General features: G+C 48.6%; 3 non-coding genes across 3 annotated transcripts; 2 read left to right on the plus strand and 1 right to left on the minus strand.

Annotated features, from left to right (window-relative positions):
- The first annotated feature begins 677 nt into the window (after positions 1 to 677).
- Trnat-agu (transfer RNA threonine (anticodon AGU)) lies at positions 678 to 751 on the plus strand. The gene has a single exon. It is a non-coding gene; the product is annotated as a tRNA-Thr (tRNA).
- Positions 752 to 16,777: 16,026 nt separating this feature from the next.
- Trnas-aga (transfer RNA serine (anticodon AGA)) lies at positions 16,778 to 16,852 on the minus strand. The gene has a single exon. It is a non-coding gene; the product is annotated as a tRNA-Ser (tRNA).
- A 3,292-nt stretch (positions 16,853 to 20,144) lies between these two features.
- Trnas-uga (transfer RNA serine (anticodon UGA)) lies at positions 20,145 to 20,219 on the plus strand. The gene has a single exon. It is a non-coding gene; the product is annotated as a tRNA-Ser (tRNA).
- Positions 20,220 to 21,027: the final 808 nt, after the last annotated feature.

The following is a 21,027-nucleotide window of genomic DNA, read 5'->3' on the forward strand; positions in this document are numbered from 1 at the left end:
AAACAGACGGAATTTGCATTTGTAATACCAGAGCATCGAAACTACTTGGAACTTTGGTGTATATGAACGTGTCCGCGCCTTTGTACTCTGCTCCCTTCACCGCTACAAACCAACCAACCATCGTGTCCGTGCGCATCAGAGTCGCAAAGAATGGGGAATAGCGCAGTTTGGTCGTGCCTGGGGCGTAGCTCAGTTGGTAGAGCGTTCGCTTCGCAAGTGAAAGGTGCAGGGTTCAAGCCGCGGCGCCTCCATTTTTTGTGGTCAGTGCATTGTAAGTGTTGGTCGCGGCGAACCTAAAGGCACGCAAGATGTTGCAAAGCCAGCGTCACAGACTGATATGATGTATACTGACGTAAGGAGAGCAAGATGTAAGTGAGGGGACCGGCTGTTATCGAGGTGTCATCGAGTGCAGATCTGTCTTAGGTATCACGGCTTAACCTCATTGAAGTCTAGAGGGTGGACAACACGTTCGTCTTACTCAGAGCGGTGTCCGAACTCTATTTTCAACGTTATACGTGCCACTTTCATTGTGGCCAACTACGATTCGATACAGAATGCACGAAACCTGAAAGACACCCTAACGGATACATAGAGAGTAGTGTTTGTCTGCTGAATAATGGGAGTGCAAGGGTCTGTGTCGTCTATATGGCTGTATGTAGCACCATTAGTCTTCGGGGGGCGGGCGTAGCTCAGATGGTAGAGCGCTCGCTTAGTATGCGAGAGGTACTGGGTTCAATACCCAGTGCCTCCAGAATTTTTAAAACACCTACATGCGCAACTTGCCATGCAAGTGGAATAATTCACAGCCAGCAGATGTGTCTAGGAAGATACAAGCGAATGATTAGCATCCACAATTGGCAAGCGTGCTGTTATTAGTGCGCGGGAAGCACCCTCCTCCCACGCCTACACTTTATTTAGAAACAGTACAAGTGTTCCCGTAAGATTCTCAAGCCTATGTCGGAAAGATCTGCCTTGCGCCGAGTTCACGTAAATCCCACTGCACATTCCTATTCTTTGCGTGCAGTCGGCTGCTACTGGTGTTGCTAGTTGTGACTGCTGATAACAGATGCCGTAGCAATCAATTCATGGAGTGAGTTGTATGTTTTGCGATAGTCTGTGTCTGACAAGCAAGCACAGGTGACATAGGTGCGAACACAGGAAGCTAGCAGACCCTCGCTGCCTGCAGACACCGAGCAGCGACACTAGGAGGGCGGCCTAAGCCGTAGGCGAAATGTGCTCATTCGCTTTGGCGCGACGTCGAACTATAAATAATGCTGTCACTAGCGTGAGCGTCGTGGAAAGTCGGAAGAGTCGGCTGCGATGGTGAGTGCCAAGTTTGGGGAGCGTTTTGTAGTATGCGCAGTGCAATGGAGACGCGGAAACTTGTTGTGGCCCAGTGTTTTGCAGTTGGACGACAAGATTGGTACACAGTTGTAAAGAGCGAGGCACTGAGTTGGCATGAATAATGGAGTGCACAATGGGGCTCGATATGTGTTTGCTACCTCAGGTGCTGTATGATTGTCGACAAGGAGTGATAACGGAGCAATTTGTGACGGCTCTTTCAGTTTGAGACGTTAAAAACAGACGGAATTTGCATCTGTAATACCAGAGCATCGAAACTACTTGGAACTTTTGTGTATATGAACGTGTCCGCGCCTTTGTACTCTGCTCCCTTCACCGCTACAAACCAACCAACCATCGTGTCCGTGCGCATCAGAGTCGCAAAGAATGGGGAATAGCGCAGTTTGGTCGTCCATAGGGCGTAGCTCAGTTGGTAGAGCGTTCGCTTCGCATGTGAAAGGTGCAGGGTTCAAGCCGCGGCGCCTCCATTTTTTGTGGTCAGTGCATGGTAAGTGTTGGTCACGGCGAACCTAAAGGCACGCAAGATGTTGCAAAGCCAGCGTCACAGACTGATATGATGTATACTGACGTAAGGAGAGCAAGATGTAAGTGTGAGGACCGGCTGTTATCGAGGTGTCATCGAGTGCAGATCTGTCTTAGGTATCACGGCTTAACCTCATTGAAGTCTAGAGGGTGGACAACACGTTCGTCTTACTCAGAGCGGTGTCCGAACTCTACTTTCAACGTTATACGTGCCACTTTCATTGTGGCCAACTACGATTCGATACAGAATGCACGAAACCTGAAAGAGACCCTAACGGATACATAGAGAGTAGTGTTTGTCTGCTGAATAATGGGAGTGCAAGGGTCTGTGTCGTCTATATGTCTGTATGTAGCACCACTAGTCTTCGGGGGAGGCGGGCGTAGCGCAGACGGTAGAGCGCTCGCTTAGTATGCGAGAGGTACTGGGATCAATACCCAGTGCCTCCAGAATTTTTAACACACCTACATGCGAACCTTGCCATGCAAGTGGAATAATTCACAACCAGCAGATGTGCCTTGGAAGATACAAGCGAATGATTAGCATCCACAATTGGCAAGCGTGCTGTTATTAGTGCGCGGGAAGCACCCTCCTCCCACGCCTACACTTAATTTAGAAACAGTACAAGTGTTCCCATAAGATTCTCAAGCCTACGTCGGAAAGATCTGCCTTGCGCCGAGTTCACGTAAATCCCAATGCACATTCCTATTCTTTGCGTGCAGTCGGCTGCTACTGGTGTTGCTAGTTGTGACTGCTGATAACAGATGCCGTAGCAATCAATTCATGGAGTGAGTTGTATGTTTTGCGATAGTCTGTCTCTGACAAGCAAGCACAGGTGACATAGGTGAAAAACACAGGAAGCTTGCAGACCCTCGCTGCCTGCAGACAACGAGCAGCCACACTAGAAGGGCGGCCTAAGCCGTAGGCGAAATGACCTCATTCGCTTTGGCGCGACGTCGAACTATAAATAATGCTGTCACTAGTGTGAGCGTCGTGGAAAGTCGGAAAAGTCGGCTGCGTGGGTGAGTGCCAAGTTTGGGGAGCGTTTCGTAGTATGCGCAGTGCAATGGAGACGCGGAAACTTGTTGTGGCCCAGTGTTTTGCAGTTGGACGACAAGATTGGTACACAGTAGTAAAGAGCGAGGCACTGAGTTGGCATGAATAATGGATTGTACAATGGGGCTCGAGATGTGTTTGTTACCTCAGGTGCTGTATGATTGTCGACAAGGAGTGAAAACGGAGCAATTTGTGACGGCTCTTTCAATTTAAGACGTTAAAAACAGACGTAATTTGCATTTGTAATACCAGAGCATCGAAACAACTTGGAACTTTTGTGTATATGAACGTGTTCGCACCTTTGTACTCTGCTCCCTTCACCGCTACAAACCAACCAACCATCGTGTCCGTGCGCATCAGAGTCGCAAAGAATGGGGAATAGCGCAGTTTCGTCGTGCATGTGGCGTAGCTCAGTTGGTAGAGCGTTCGCTTCGCATGTGAAAGGTGCAGGGTTCAAGCCGCGGCGCCTCCATTTTTTGTGGTCAGTGCATGGTAAGTGTTGGTCGCGGCGAACCTAAAGGCACGCAAGATGTTGCAAAGCCAGCGTCACAGACTGATATAATGTATACTGACGTAAGGAGAGCAAGATGTAAGTGTGGGGACCGGCTGTTATCGAGGTGTCATCGAGTGCAGATCTGTCTTAGGTATCACAGCTTAACCTCATTGAAGTCTAGAGGGTAGACAACACGTTCGTCTTACTCAGAGCGGTGTCCGAACTCTATTTTCAACGTTATACGTGCCAATTTCATTGTGGCAAACTACGATTCGATACAGAATGCACGAAACCTGAAAGACACCCTAACGGATACATAGAGAGTATTGTTTGTCTGCTGAATAATGGGAGTGCAAGGGTCTGTGTCGTCTATATGACTGTATGTAGCACCATTAGTCTTCGGCGGGGCGGGCGTAGCTCAGATGGTAGAGCGCTCGCTTAGTATGCGAGAGGTACTTGGATCAATACCCAGTGCCTCCAGAATTTTTAACACACCTACATGCGCACCTTGCCATGCAAGTGGAATAATTCACAGCCAGCAGATGTGTCTAGGAAGATACAAGCGAATGATTAGCATCCACAATTGGCATGCGTGCTGTTATAAGTGCGCGGGAAGCACCCTCCTCCCACGCCTACACTTAACTTAGAAACAGTACAAGTGTTCCCATAAGATTCTCAAGCCTATGTCGGAAAGATCTGCCTTGCGCCGAGTTCACGTAAATCCCAATGCACATTCCTATTCTTTGCGTGCAGTCGGCTGCTACTGGTGTTGCTAGTTGTGACTGCTGATAACAGATGCCGTAGCAATCAATTCATGGAGTGAGTTGTATGTTTTGCGATAGTCTGTCTCTGACAAGCAAGCACAGGTGACATAGGTGAAAAACACAGGAAGCTTGCAGACCCTCGCTGCCTGCAGACAACGAGCAGCCACACTAGAAGGGCGGCCTAAGCCGTAGGCGAAATGACCTCATTCGCTTTGGCGCGACGTCGAACTATAAATAATGCTGTCACTAGTGTTAGCGTCGTGGAAAGTCGGAAAAGTCGGCTGCGTGGGTGAGTGCCAAGTTTGGGGAGCGTTTTGTAGTATGCGCAGTGCAATGGAGACGCGGAAACTTGTTGTGGCCCAGTGTTTTGCAGTTGGACGACAAGATTGGTACACAGTAGTAAAGAGCGGGGCACTGAGTTGGCATGAATAATGGAGTGCACAATGGGGCTCGAGATGTGTTTGTTACCTCAGGTGCTGTATGATTGTCGACAAGGAGTGAAAACGGAGCAATTTGTGACGGCTCTTTCAATTTAAGACGTTAAAAACAGACGGAATTTGCATTTGTAATACCAGAGCATCGAAACTACTTGGAACTTTTGTGTATATGAACGTGTCCGCGCCTTTGTACTCTGCTCCCTTCTCCGCTACAAACCAACCAACCATCGTGTCCGTGCGCATCAGAGTGGCAAAGAATGGGGAAGAGCGCAGCTTGGTCGTGCATGTGGCGTAGCTCAGTTGGTAGAGCGTTCGCTTCGCATGTGAAAGGTGCAGTGTTCAAGCCGCGGCGCCTCCATTTTTTGTGGTCAGTGCATGGTAAGTGTTGGTCGCGGCGAACCTAAAGGCACGCAAGATGTTGCAAAGCCAGCGTCACAGACTGATATGATGTATACTGACGTAGGGAGAGCAAGATGTAAGTGTGGGGACCGGCTGTTATCGAGGTGTCATCGAGTGCAGATCTGTCTTAGGTATCACGGCTTAACCTCATTGAAGTCTAGAGGGTGGACAACACGTTCGTCTTAGTCAGAGCGGTGTCCGAACTCTATTTTCAACGTTATACGTGCCACTTTCATTGTGGCCAACTACCATTCGATACAGAATGCACGAAACCTGAAAGACACCCTAACGGATACATAGAGAGTAGTGTTCGTCTGCTGAATAATGGGAGTGCAAGGGTCTGTGTCGTCTATATGGCTGTATGTAGCACCATTAGTCTTCGGGGGGGCCGGCGTAGCTCAGATGATAGAGCGCTCGCTTAGTATGAGAGAGGTACTGGTTTCAATACCCAGTGTCACCAGAATTTTTAACACACCTACATGCGCACCTTAACATGCAAGTGGAATAATTCACAGCCAGCAGATGTGTCTAGGAAGATACAAGCGAATGATTAGCATCCACAATTGGCAAGCGTGCTGTTATTAGTGCGCGGGAAGCACCCTCCTCCCACGCCTACACTTAATTTAGAAACAGTACAAGTGTTCCCGTAAGATTCTCAAGCCCATGTCGGAAAGATCTGCCTTGCGCCGAGTCCACGTAAATCCCACTGCACGTTCCTATTCTTTGCGTGCAGTCGGCTGCTATTGGTGTTGCTAGTTGTGACTGCTGATAACCGATGCCGTAGCAATCAATTCATGGAGTGAGTTGTATGTTTTGCGATAGTCTGTCTCTGACAAGCAAGCACAGGTGACATAGGTGCGAACACAGGAAGCTAGCAGACCCTTGCTGCCTGCAGTCACCGAGCAGCCACACTAGGAGGGCGGCCTAAGCCGTAGGCGAAATGTGCTCATTCGCTTTGGCGCGACGTCGAACTATAAATAATGCTGTCACTAGCGTGAGCGTTGCGTGAGCGTCGTGGAAAGTCAGAAAAGTCGGCTGCGTTGGTGAGTGCCAAGTTTGGGGAGCGTTTTGTAGTATGCGCAGTGCAATGGAGACGCGGAAACTTGTTGTGGCCCAGTGTTTTGCAGTTGGACGACAAGATTGGTACACAGTAGTAAAGAGCGAGGCACTGAGTTGGCATGAATAATGGAGTGCACAATGGGGCTCGAGATGTGTTTGTTACCTCAGGTGCTGTATGATTGTGGACAAGGAGTGAAAACGGAGCAATTTGTGACGGCTCTTTCAATTTAAGACGTTAAAAACAGACGGAATTTGCATTTGTAATACCAGAGCATCGAAACTACTTGGAACTTTTGTGTATATGAACGTGTCTGCGCCTTTGTACTCTGCTCCCTTCACCGCTACAAACCAACCAACCATCCTGTCCGTGCGCATCAGAGTCGCAAAAAAATGGGGAATAGCGCAGTTTGGTCGTGCATGTGGCGTAGCTCAGCTCACAGTCTGCCTGCGGCAGCGGTGGTGAGCGGACCTCCAGGGCCAGCGCGCTGCGGCAGGAAGTGTTTACGTCAGGCGGTGAGTCGCGTGCTTACAGCGTCTGCTTATTAGTATTCGTTCCGTTCTGTAGGATCTGATATGGAATTATGAATCCGACTAACAGGAAAGATACCTTGAAGTTTACCTTTGATAGGAACTTTTAGAAACCAAATTCGTTTGAAGTTGAAGCATTGTTAGAGGAAACAGCTAAGATTACTTTTGATGACATTGTAGGGATAAATTTCTCTATCGTGACTAGTGTTGTTTATGTGAAATTAACGTCCTCTGAAATGTGTGATAGAATTGTCGAGTCCAGTGGAGGTGTACTGAAGTTTAAACATAGCGATGGTACCGTCAGTGACGTCAGCATTACGCATGCTGGACTGGGCATCCGAACGGCACGTATTTTCGAACTCCCGTTTGAAATATCAGCCGCGCAAATAAATTCTGCATTAACACCTTACGGGAGGGTCATTAACAATTTTGCGGAGCGTTGGTCCAAAGCCCACAAATTTCCGGTGCTTAACGGCGTCAGGCAGGTTAAGATCGATCTACAGAAGCACATACCTTCATATATTTACGTAGGTGGACATCGCGGAATTGTCATATATGATGGGCAGCCAAAAACGTGTGCCGGCTGTGGTGCGCCCGGCCACGTGCGCTCTGAATGTATACAAAGACGCGTGACGCAGATACCTGTCGGTGAAGCCGCTAGCCCACCTGTGACGACGGCACTGCCACTGACATACGCTGTCGCGGCTTCTGGTCTTCCACCCGCGACCCCGCCTGTAGATGCCCCTCGTTTGAATGATGTTTTGGCCGATAACGTCAAAGAACCGAGTGCTGACGCGGCACCGCCGCTACCACACTCAGAGATGGAGGTAACGACGGATGACTCCCCAGTGGTTGATGCCACTGGTACTGAGGATGAAGCAGACGCTGTGTTCCCGGCGGATCAACCCCAGAGTCAACAGTCCACTTCGGATGTTGATGATACTGCGAACCCTAACAGGAAGCCTTCCAAAAAGAAGCGGAGACTTGCACATCAAGGAGCCAATCAGCTCGCCCCACAGCTCCGCGAAAAAGCGAAACGAATAAGCAGCCAAATGAGTCAGAACACTTCTGAACCCTCTGAAGTTGGTCTCCCTGCGTCTGGTCGAATGGACATTGATCCTGTAGTGTCTCCCCCTGTGAATCAACGACGGGTGGAAGATAGTGATACCTCGAGTAGAGTCGTTTTGCCGGATACCCACGCTCAAGGAAACGCAGGATCGCTTTTGTCAGAGGCCACTCTCACTGGGAATTGGGCACAGGAAATGGAAGTATTGGATACGAGCAATGATGCGGCTGTCATACGGACCATTGAGACGGAATCTTCGGCACCCCCCACAGAGCAGCGTACACCAACCGTACCGGGAACTACAGGAGCTCCGACTGACGCGCTTGGCCTCAATTTCGTTAGCCATCCTTCTAAGACTGTTTAATTAATAGTATGTGCTTTCTCCCATGAACGAGCCCCAAGCCTATAAAATTGCCACGTTAAACATCAATAAGATACAGTCGTACTGGCGGCTCCGTAATTTACAAGATTTTGTATACGCAGCGGATATCGATATTCTGTTACTTCAAGAAGTCGCTGCGATTGAACTTGACCGAATAACTGGTTATACTACTCTCTCCAATTCCGGGAGCGGTGCGAATTTAGGGACAGCGATTCTGTTAAAAGAAGGGATTGTAGCGACCGACGCAGAAAAACTGCCTGATCATAGAGGGATCGCTGTCACTTTCCATCGGACACGCATTATCAATGTTTACGCCCCGTCCGGCAGTAGCAATAGGCGTGCTAGGGCTGAGTTCTTCACAAGCGCCATAGTCCCACTTTTTAGGGGAACCTACGATCGTATAATTTTTGCGGGTGACTTCAACTGTGTCTTAAGTCCAAAAGACCAGACGCCTAATTTTAACAAATCTGGAGAACTAGAACGTATCGTCCAAGAAATGAACCTCATTGACACATGGGAGCATACGCAGGGAGCGGCACCTGGGTTCACTCATGTCACGAACCACTCTGCAAGCCGGCTAGACAGAATCTATGTATCGGCGTGTATGAAGACTCACGTCCTCCAATCCGAAGTTTGGCCCACAATTTTTTCCGATCATGCCGCATATATTTGTACTGTTAACATGGTCAAGCAAGGCACATTTCGCGGCAGAAGTTTCTGGAAACTTAACAATGCTCTCCTTAACGATGTTGACTGTCACCGTGCCTTTAACGAAACATGGGAGGCATGTGAAAGACGGGTTGCACAGTATGCCTCCGTTACTGAATGGTGGATAACACATGCCAAACCAACTTTATCAAAAATGTTTAAACGCTACGCTCGGGACAAATCCTGGTGGCAACGGCAAACGTCTGAGTTTTATTTTACTTGTCTCAGGGAGCTTTACCAGTCCGATGTGACTGTACCTGAAAATTTTATGCAGATTAATAAGATTAAGGCAAAATTATTAAAACTTCAGCGGCAGCAGGCAGAAGGCTTTCAAATAAGGTCCAGGCCCCAGAATGTGATAGACGACGAAATGACATCCATGTTTCACGTCATTCGTGAAAATAAGAGGGGGCGGCGGAGATTAATAACTCGTCTTCAGTTGAGTGAAGGCGTTGCGCTCACGCGGCAACACGACATACGGAACGCACTTCACAATCACCTGGCAGATCTGCTGGCAACGACACATACCGACGATGGAACTCACGATGAATTACTCAATAACTTGCAAAGGACTTTGGGTGCTGCTGAAGTCGAAACTCTCATGCGAGAAATTGATGAAGACGAAATGGATTCTGCGCTATCACGAAGTCCGAAAAATAAATCGCCGGGACCCGACGGTCTCACTGCTGAATTTTATCTTACTTTCCGCGACAAATTAAAGCCCAAGTTGTTGAGTATGTTTAATGAAATTTTACGGCCTGATTTTAATGTTCCTCAGGCTCTCGTGGAAGGCATCGTGGTATTAATCCCTAAACGCCCAATGTGCAGTTCTGTTGACGATTTTCGGCCGCTTACTTTACTGAACAGTGACTACAAAATTTTAGCACGTATTATTTCTAATAGATTGAAAATGTTGATGAATACTGTCATTGGTCAGTACCAGACCAGTGTAGGTGTCGGTAGGACGATCTTCCAAAATTTGTCTCAATACAGGGACGTCATAGCCATTGCAGATGCGTGCAAGATACGGTGTGCGCTAGTTTCCCTTGACTTTTCAAAGGCATTCGACAGAGTAAACCATCAGTTTCTCATCCGGACGATGCATGCCATGGGATTTCCACTACGTTTTATCAATCTTATACATGAGCTCCTTCGTAAAGGAGTAACTCGACTCATGGTGAATGGCCAGCTGAGCGCATCAATTAATATTACTAATTCAGTGCGACAGGGATGCCCTATGTCAATGGCCTTGTTTGCCATTGCCATTGAGCCTTTGCTTGTCACCTTGACACAGCGTCTACAAGGATTAACCATCCACGGCATTAAGATTGTTTGTACTGCATATGCGGATGACGTCGGATTTTTGGTCATGGACGAAGGTGAAGTCGAGGAAGCCCTTCAGATCGTCAAAAACTACGAACTTGTTGCGGGTGCGAAGTTGAATGCCAGGAAATCTGGCATTATGAACATAGGACGCGGCATCTCGCTGCACCATCACGGTCAGTTGCAACTACTTTCTAGAATGAAATGCCTTGGTATTGAGTACAGGAGCAACATACAACACACAATTGCGGTGAACTATAGGAATCTCCTGGCAAGTATGCGTGCTTGCATGCAGACCCACTACCTAAGGAGCCTTGATGAACTGCAGAAAGTCACTTTCGCTAATGTCTACCTCACCTCAAAGATTAACTACGTTGCACAAGTACTGCCCATGCCACAGGAGACAGCGAAGCGTATGATGTCCGCTCTAGGCCATTTTGTCACACGTGGACACATTTTTAAAGTCAAGTACGATACGCTCACTCTCTCCACGACCGATGGAGGCCTGAATTTAACGGATGTTCGTTCCAAATCACGAGCATTGTACGTATGCACCACCTACAAACGGTGGAGGTCGTTACCGAACAGTCTAACGGCTCACCTGTTAACCGAAATAGCGCCGGCCTGCCTGCAGCCTCCCGCCTCTGTTCAACATATTCCGCCTGCGCTGACTCACTTTAAGAGCTTTTTCATTGAGTTCAGTTACGTACGGTCAACTCTCCCAGAAAATGAGCTTTCCGTGGTGAAGTTAGTTTATAATAAACTACTGGCAACTAAGAACAGGAACAACATCGAACACAAATACCCCAATCATCGCTGGCCAGTGATATGGAAAAACATACATAGCCGTGATTTACCAACGTCAGTGAAAGCCTCTTGGTACAGGGTCGTGAACCGTAAAATAAGTACCAATTCACGACTTCATGCTCTACATTTGGCTGACTCACCTTTGTGCCTTACGTGCAACTTGCCTGATACTGATGAACATCGTGTTTTGTGCACCACTGTCCAAGCAGTTTGGCCATGCATTCGCCGAAAACTGGCTACGATTATGAGGACTTCCCAGCTTTGTATTAAACCTGAAGATTTCCTGTATCCGGATTCAGTGCCGTACCCGAACACCAAACGGAACTCTGTCAATTGGTTGAAGAGTCATTATGTTCATTATTTACAGACGCAAGAACCCAAGAGTGAGGCGGCGTTCTGTCTTTACCTGGAATTACAGTTTCACATACTTTCACAGACGAGACATTACAGGAAACGATATGCGAATTTTTTAGAAGTCGTTCTTCGATGAAAGAAGTATTTTTTTTCTTTCCTTCATTCAACATTGCTTTGTTTTTTTTTTCTTTTCTTCTTCAAATGTCACAGTGACGTATACTGAACAGTGTTACGACAAGGACTATTTTATTTTCTTCTGTTTTTCTAGCGGACCAGAGTTCCTTTTTTCATTTTCTATTAAAAAAAAACAAATAAATAAATAAATAAATGAATAAATAAATTATAATAAAAAAATAAACAATTATAAAAGTTGATAAAAAACCAACAACACAACGAAAGCACTAAAAAGAACAACAAACAACAGAAAGAGTGTTGCAGACCAGAAGTAGGGGATTGCTGCCTGGGGTGAAGTACGGTGGGGACTTCGTGGGCCCTCTCGCCGCTACGGTAGCCGTGAAGGCCCAGGACAAATCTCTGAAAATGGAATACAACAAACGCACAAAAAAAAAAAAATTCTACTTTGTCACCATTGCGGGACTATGCATTAGGTTTAGAAGTATCTTTGGTTTGGAAATTGGAATAGTTCAGAAGAATAAGTAATTCAGAAATCAAGGCAGATGAAGCCGACGCCGACGAAGGCGATTTATGGCGAGCGCAAGGCGGGGCTGAAGGGGAGGAAGGAGGCCCTATACATTAAAAAAAAAAAAAAAAAAAAAAAACTTGGTGGAGCGTTCGCTTCGCATGTGAAAGGTGCAGGGTTCAAGCCGCGGCGCCTCCATTTTTTGTGGTCAGTGCATGGTAAGTGTTGGTCGCGGCGAACCTAAAGGCACGCAAGATGTTGCAAAGCCAGCGTCACAGACTGATATGATGTATACTGACGTAAGGAGAGCAAGATGTAAGTGTGGGGACCGGCTGTTATCGAGGTGTCATCGAGTGCAGATCTGTCTTAGGTATCACGGCTTAACCTCATTGAAGTCTGGAGGGTGGACAACACGTTCGTCTTACTCAGAGCGGTGTCCGAACTCTATTTTCAACGTTATACGTGCCACTTTCATTCCAACTACGATTCGATACAGAATGCACGAAACCTGAAAGACACCCTAACGGATACATAGAGAGTAGTGTTTGTCTGCTGAATAATGGGAGTGCAAGGGTCTGTGTCGTCTATATGGCTGTATGTAGCACCATTAGTCTTCGGGGGGGCGGGCATAGCTCAGATGGTAGAGCGCTCGCTTAGTATGCGAGAGGTACTGGGATCAATAACCAGTGCCTCCCGAATTTTTAACACACCTACATGCGCACCTTGCCATGCAAGTGGAATAATTCACAGCCAGCAGATGTGTCTAGGAAGATACAAGCGAATGATTAGCATCCACAATTGGCAAGCGTGCTGTTATTAGTGCGCGGGAAGCACCCTCCTCCCACGCCTACACTTTATTTAGAAACAGTACAAGTGTTCCTGTAAGATTCTCAAGCCTATGTCGGAAAGATCTGCCTTGCGCCTAGTTCACGTAAATCCCACTGCACATTCCTATTCTTTGCGTGCAGTCGGCTGCTACTGGTGTTGCTAGTTGTGACTGCTGATAACAGATGCCGTAGCAATCAATTCATGGAGTGAGTTGTATGTTTTGCGATAGTCTGTCTCTGACAAGCAAGCACAGGTGACATAGGTGCGAACACAGGAAGCTTGCAGACCCTCGCTGCCTGCAGACACCGAGCAACCACACTAGGAGGGCGGCCTAAGCCGTAGGCGAAATGTGCTCATTCGCTTTGGCGCGACGTCGAACTATAAATAATGCTGTCACTAGCGTGAGCGTTGCGTGAGCTTCGTAAAAAGTCGGAAAAGTCGGCTGCGTGGGTGAGTGCCAAGTTTGGGGAGCGTTTTGTAGTATGCGCAGTGCAATGGAGACGCGGAAACTTGTTGTGGCAGAGTGTTTTGCAGTTGGACGACAAGATTGGTACACAGTAGTAAAGAGCGAGGCACTGAGTTGGTATGAATAATGGAGTGCACAATGGGGCTCGAGATGTGTTTGTTACCTCAGGTGCTGTATGATTGTCGACAAGGAGTGAAAACGGTGCAATTTGTGACGACTCTTTCAATTTGAGACGTTAAAAACAGACGGAATTTGCATTTGTAATACCAGAGCATCGAAACTACTTGGAACTTTTGTGTATATGAACGTGTCCGCGCCTTTGTACTCTGCTCCCTTCACCGCTACAAACCAACCAACGATCGTGTCCGTGCGCATCAGAGTCGCAAAGAATGGGGAGTAGCGCTGTTTGTCGTGCATGAGGCGTAGCTCAGTTGGTAGAGCGTTCGCTTCGCATGTGAAAGGTGCAGGGTTCAAACCGCGGCGCCTCCATTTTTTGTGGTCAGTGCATGGTAAGTGCTGGTCGCGGCGAACCTAAAGGCACGCAAGATGTTGCAAAGCCAGCGTCACAGACTGATATGATGTATACTGACGTAAGGAGAGCAAGATGTAAGTGTGGGGACCGGCTGTTATCGAGGTGTCATCGAGTGCAGATCTGTCTTAGGTATCACGGCTTAACCTCATTGAAGTCTAGAGGGTGGACAACACGTTCGTCTTACTCAGAGCGGTGTCCGAACTCTATTTTCAACGTTATACGTGCCACTTTCATTGTGGCCAACTACGATTCGATACAGAATGCACGAAACCTGGTAGACACCCTAACGGATACATAGAGAGTAGTTTTTGTCTGCTGAATAATGGGAGTGCAAGGGTCTGTGTCGTCTATATGGCTGTATGTAGCACCATTAGTCTTCAGGGGTGCGGGCGTAGCTCAGATGGTAGAGCGCTCGCTTAATATGCGAGAGGTACTGGGATCAATACCCAGTGCCTCCAGAATTTTTAACACACCTACATGCGCACCTTGCCATGCAAGTGGAATAATTCTCAGCCTGCAGATGTGTCTAGGAAGATACAAGCGAATGATTAGCATCCACAATTGGCAAGCGTGCTGTTATTAGTGCGCGGGAAGCACCCTCCTCCCACGCCTACACTTAATTTAGAAACAGTACAAGTGTTCCCGTAAGATTCTCAAGCCTATGTCGGAAAGATCTGCCTTGCGCCGAGTTCACGTAAATCCCACTGCACATTCCTATTCTATGCGTGCAGTCGGCTGCTACTGGTGTTGCTATTTGTGACTGCTGATAACAGATACCGTAGCAATCAATTCATGGAGTGAGTTGTATGTTTTGCGATAGTCTGTCTCTGACAAGCAAGCTCAGGTGACATAGGTGCGAACACAGGAAGCTTGCAGACCCTCGCTGCCTGCAGACACCGAGCAGCCACACTAGGAGGGCGGCCTAAGCCGTAGGCGAAATGTGCTCATTCGCTTTGGCGCGACGTCGAACTATAAATAATGCTGTCACTAGCGTGAGCGTCGTGGAAAGTCGGAAAAGTCGGCTGCGTGGGTGAGTGCCAAGTTTGGCGAGCGTTTCGTAGTATGCGCAGTGCAATGGAGACGCGGAAACTTGTTGTGGCCCAGTGTTTTGCAGTTGGACGACAAGATTGGTACACAGTAGTAAAGAGCGAGGCACTGAGTTGGCATGAATAATGGAGTGCACAATGGGGCTCGAGATGTGTTTGTTACCTCAGGTGCTGTATGATTGTCGACAAGGTGTGAATACGGAGCAATTTGTGACAGCTCTTTCAATTTAAGACGTTTAAAACAGACGGAATTTGCATTTGTAATACCAGAGCATCGAAACTACTTGGAACTTTTGTGTATATGAACGTGTCCGCGCCTTTGTACTCTGCTCCCTTCACCGCTACAAACCAACCAACCATCGTGTCCGTGCGCATCAGAGTCGCAAAGAATGGGGAATAGCGCAGTTTGGTCGTGCATGTGGCGTAGCTCAGTTGGTAGAGCGTTCGCTTCGCATGTGAAAGGTGCAGGGTTCAAGCCGCGGCGCCTCAATTTTTTGTGGTCAGTGCATGGTAAGTGTTGGTCGCGGCGAACCTAAAGGCACACAAGATGTTGCAAAGCCAGCGTCACAGACTGATATGAAGTATACTGACGTAAGGAGAGCAAGATGTAAGTGTGGGGACCGGCTGTTATCGAGGTGTCATCGAGTGCAGATCTGTCTTAGGTATCACGGCTTAACCTCATTGAAGTCTAGAGGGTGGACAACACGTTCGTCTTACTCAGAGCGGTGTCTGAACTCTATTTTCAACGTTATACGTGCCACTTTCATTGTGGCCAACTACGATTCGATACAGAATGCACGAAACCTGAAAGACACCCGAACGGATACATAGGGGGTAGAGTTTGTCTCCAGAATGAGATTTTCACTCTGCAGCGGAGTGTGCGCTGATATGACACTTCCTGGCAGATTAAAACTGTGTGCCCGACCGAGACTCGAACTCGGGACCTTTGCCTTTCGCGGGCAAGTGCTCTACCATCTGAGCTACCGAAGCACGACTCACGCCCGGTACTCACAGCTTTACTTCTGCCAGTATCTCGTCTCCTACCTTCCAAACTTTACAGAAGCTCTTCTGCGAAACTTGCAGAACTAGCACTCATGAAAGAAAGGATATAGCGGAGACATGGCTTAGCCACAGCCTGGGGGATGTTTCCAGAATGAGATTTTCACTCTGCAGCGGAGTGTGCGCTGATATGAAACTTCCTGGCCATGTCTCCGCTATATCCTTTCTTTTAGGAGTGCTAGTTCTTCAAGGTTCGCAGAAGAGCTTCTGTAAAGTTTGGAAGGTAGGAGACGAGATACTGGCAGAAGTAAAGCTGTGAGTACCGGGCGTGAGTCGTGCATCGGTAGCTCAGATGGTAGAGCACTTGCCCGGGAAAGGCAAAGGTCCCGAGTTCGAGTCTCGGTCGGGCACACAGTTTTAATCTGCCAGGAAGTTTCTTAGAGTTTGTCTGCTGAATAATGGGAGTGCAAGGGTCTGTGTCGTCTATATGGCTGTATGTAGCATCATTAGTCTTCGGTGAGGAGGGCGTAGCTCAGATGGTAGAGCGCTCGCTTAGTGTGCGAGAGGTACTGGGATCAATACCCTGTGCCTCCAGAATTTTTAACACACCTACATGCGTACCATGCCATGCAAGTGGAATAATTCTCAGCCTGCAGATGTGTCTAGGAAGATACAAGCGAATGATTAGCATCCACAATTGGCAAGCGTGCTGTTATTAGTGCGTGGGAATCACCCTCCTCCCACGCCTACACTTAATTTAGAAACAGTACAAGTGTTCCCGTAAGATTTTCAAGCCTATGTCGGAAAGATCTGCCTTGCGCCGAGTTCACGTAAATCCCACTGCACATTCCTATTCTTTGCGTGCGGTCGGCTGCTACTGGTGTTGCTAGTTGTGACTGCTGATAACAGATGCCGTAGCAATCAATTCATGGAGTGAGTTGTATGTTTTGCGATAGTCTGTCTCTGACAAGCAAGCACAGGTGAAACTTCCTGGCAGATTAAAACTGTGTGCCCGACCGAGACTCGAACTCGGGACCTTTGCCTTTCTCGGGCAAGTGCTCTACCAACTGAGCTACCGAAGCACGACTCACGCCCGGTACTCACAGCTTTACTTTTGCCAGTATCCGTCTCCTACCTTAGAAACTTTACAGAAGCTCTTCTGCGAACCTTGCAGAACTAGCACTCCTGAGAGAAAGGATATTGCGGAGACATGGCTTAGCCACAGCCTGGGGGATGTTTCCAGATTGAGATTTTCACTCTGCAGCGGAGTGTGCGCTGATATGAAACTTCCTGGCAGATTAAAACTGTGTGCCCGACCGAGACTCGAACTCGGGACCTTTGCCTTTCGCGGGCAAGTGCTCTACCAACTGAGTTACCGAAGCACGACTCACGCCCGGTACTCACAGCTTTACTTCTGCCAGTATCCGTCTCCTACCTTCCAAACTTTACAGAAGCTCTTCTGCGAACCTTGCAGAACTAGCACTCCTGAAAGAAAGGATATTGCGGAGACATGGCTTAGCCACAGCCTGGGGGATGTTTCCAGAATGAGATTTTCACTCTGCAGAGGAGTGTGCGCTGATATGAAACTTCCTGGCAGATTAGAACTGTGTGCCCGACCGAGACTCGAACTCGGGACCTTTGCCTTTTGCGGGCAAGTGCCCTACATACTGAGCTACCAAAGCACGACTCAGTTGGTAGAGCACTTGCCCGCGAAAGGCAAAGTTCCCGAGTTCCAGTCTCGGTCGGGCACACAGTTTTAATCTGCCAGGAAGTTTCATATCAGCGCACACTCCGCTGCAGAGTGAAAATCTCATTCTGGAAACATCCCCCAGGCTGTGGCTAAGCCATGTCTCCGCAATATCCTTTCTTTCAGGAGTGCTAGTTCTGCAAGTTTCGCAGAAGAGCTTCTGTAAAGTTTGGAAGGTAGGAGACGGATACTGGCAGAAGTAAAGCTGTGAGTACCGGGCGTGAGTCGTGCTTCGGTAGCTCAGTTGGTAGAGCACTTGCCCGCGAAAGGCAAAGGTCCCGAGTTCGAGTCTCGGTCGGGCACACAGTTTTAATCTGCCAGGAAGTTTCATAACAGCGCACACTCCGCTGCAGAGTGAAAATCTCATTCTGGAAACATCCCCCAGGCTGTGGCTAAGCCATGTCTCCGCAATATCCTTTCTTTCAGGAGTGTTAGTTCTGCAAGGTTCGCAGAAGAGCTTCTGTAAAGTTTGGAAGGTAGGAGACGGATACTGGCAGAAGTAAAGCTGTGAGTACCGGGCGTGAGTCGTGCTTCGGTAGCTCAGTTGGTAGAGCACTTGCCCGCGAAAGGCAAAGGTCCCGAGTTCGAGTCTCGGTCGGGCACACAGTTTTAATCTGCCAGGAAGTTTCATATCAGCGCACACTCCGCTGCAGAGTGAAAATCTCATTCTGGAAACATCCCCCAGGCTTTGGCTAAGCCATGTCTCCGCAATATCCTTTCTTTCAGGAGTGCTAGTTCTGCAAGGTTCGCAGAAGAGCTTCTGTAAAGTTTGGAAGGTAGGAGACGGATACTGGCAGAAGTAAAGCTGTGAGTACCGGGCGTGAGTCGTGCTTCGGTAGCTCAGTTGGTAGAGCACTTGCCCGCGAAAGGCAAAGGTCCCGAGTTCGAGTCTCGGTCGGGCACACAGTTTTAATCTGCCAGGAAGTTTCATATCAGCGCACACTCCGCTGCAGAGTGAAAATCTCATTCTGGAAACATCCCCCAGGCTGTGGCTAAGCCATGTCTCCGCAATATCCTTTCTTTCAGGAGTGCTAGTTCTGCAAGGTTCGCAGAAGAGCTTCTGTAAAGTTTGGAAGGTAGGAGACGGATACTGGCAGAAGTAAAGCTGTGAGTACCGGGCGTGAGTCGTGCTTCGGTAGCTCAGTTGGTAGAGCACTTGCCCGCGAAAGGCAAAGGTCCCGAGTTCGAGTCTCGGTCGGGCACACAGTTTTAATCTGCCAGGAAGTTTCATATCAGCGCACACTCCGCTGCAGAGTGAAAATCTCATTCTGGAAACATCCCCCAGACTGTGGCTAAGCCATGTCTCCGCAATATCCTTTCTTTCAGGAGTGCTAGTTCTGCAAGGTTCGCAGAAGAGCTTCTGTAAAGTTTGGAAGGTAGGAGACGGATACTGGCAGAAGTAAAGCTGTGAGTACCGGGCGTGAGTCGTGCTTCGGTAGTTCAGTTGGTAGAGCACTTGCCCGCGAAAAGCAAAGGTCCCGAGTTCGAGTCTCGGTCGGGCACACAGTTTTAATCTGCCAGGAAGTTTCATATCAGCGCACACTCCGCTGCAGAGTGAAAATCTCATTCTGGAAACATCCCCCAGGCTGTGGCTAAGCCATGTCTCCGCAATATCCTTTCTTTCAGGAGTGCTAGTTCTGCAAGGTTCGCAGAAGAGCTTCTGTAAAGTTTGGAAGGTAGGAGACGGATACCGGCAGAAGTAAAGCTGTGAGTACCAGGCGTGAGTCGTGCTTCGGTAGCTCAGTTGGTAGAGCACTTGCCCGCGAAAGGCAAAGGTCCCGAGTTCGAGTCTCGGTCGGGCACACAGTTTTAATCTGCCAGGAAGTTTCATATCAGCGCACACTCCGCTGCAGAGTGAAAATCTCATTCTGGAAACATCCCCCAGGCTGTGGCTAAGCCATGTCTCCGCAATATCCTTTCTTTCAGGAGTGCTAGTTCTGCAAGGTTCGCAGAAGAGCTTCTGTAAAGTTTGGAAGGTAGGAGACGGATACTGGCAGAAGTAAAGCTGTGAGTACCGGGCGTGAGTCGTGCTTCGGTAGCTCAGTTGGTAGAGCACTTGCCCGCGAAAGGCAAAGGTCCCGAGTTCGAGTCTCGGTCGGGCACACAGTTTTAATCTGCCAGGAAGTTTCATATCAGCGCACACTCCGCTGCAGAGTGAAAATCCCATTCTGGAAACATCCCCTAGGCTGTGGCTAAGCCATGTCTCCGCAATATCCTATCTTTCAGGAGTGCTAGTTCTGCAAGGTTCGCAGAAGAGCTTCTGTAAAGTTTGGAAGGTAGGAGACGGATACTGGCAGAAGTAAAGCTGTGAGTACCGGGCGTGAGTCGTGCTTCGGTAGCTCAGTTGGTAGAGCACTTGCCCGCGAAAGGCAAAGGTCCCGAGTTCGAGTCTCGGTCGGGCACACAGTTTTAATCTGCCAGGAAGTATCATATCAGCGCACACTCCGCTGCAGAGTGAAAATCTCATTCTGGAAACATCCCCCAGGCTGTGGCTAAGCCATGTCTCCGCAATATCCTTTCTTTCAGGAGTGCTAGTTCTGCTAGGTTCGCAGAAGAGCTTCTGTAAAGTTTGGAAGGTAGGAGACGGATACTGGCAGAAGTAAAGCTGTGAGTACCGGGCGTGAGTCGTGCTTCGGTAGCTCAGTTGGTAGAGCACTTGCCCGTGAAAGGCAAAGGTCCCGAGTTCGAGTCTCGGTCGGGCACACAGTTTTAATCTGCCAGGAAGTTTCATATCAGCGCACACTCCGCTGCAGAGTGAAAATCTCATTCTGGAAACATCCCCCAGGCTGTGGCTAAGCCATGTCTCCGCAATATCCATTCTTTCAGGAGTGCTAGTTCTGCAAGGTTCGCAGAAGAGCTTCTGTAAAGTTTGGAAGGTAGGAGACGGATACTGGCAGAAGTAAAGCTGTGAGTACCGGGCGTGAGTCGTGCTTCGGTAGCTCAGTTGGTAGAGCACTTGCCCGCGAAAGGCAAAGGTCCCGAGTTCGAGTCTCGGTCGGGCACACAGTTTTAATCTGCCAGGAAGTTTCATATCAGCGCACACTCCGCTGCAGAGTGAAAATCTCATTCTGGAAACATCCCCCAGGCTGTGGCTAAGCCATGTCTCCGCAATATCCTTTCTTTCAGGAGTGCTAGTTCTGCAAGGTTCGCAGAAGAGCTTCTGTAAAGTTTGGAAGGTAGGAGACGGATACTGGCAGAAGTAAAGCTGTGAGTACCGGGCGTGAGTCGTGCTTCGGTAGCTCAGTTGGTAGAGCACTTGCCCGCGAAAGGCAAAGGTCCCGAGTTCGAGTCTCGGTCGGGCACACAGTTTTAATCTGCCAGGAAGTTTCATATCAGCGCACACTCCGCTGCAGAGTGAAAATCTCATTCTGGAAACATCCCCCAGGCTGTGGCTAAGCCATATCTCCGCAATATCCTTTCTTTCAGGAGTGCTAGTTCTGCAAGGTTCGCAGAAGAGCTTCTGTAAAGTTTGGAAGGTAGGAGACGGATACTGGCAGAAGTAAAGCTGTGA

This window comes from Schistocerca gregaria, unplaced genomic scaffold (assembly GCF_023897955.1).
Source record: "Schistocerca gregaria isolate iqSchGreg1 unplaced genomic scaffold, iqSchGreg1.2 ptg000156l, whole genome shotgun sequence".
Taxonomy (NCBI): Eukaryota; Metazoa; Arthropoda; class Insecta; order Orthoptera; family Acrididae; genus Schistocerca; species Schistocerca gregaria.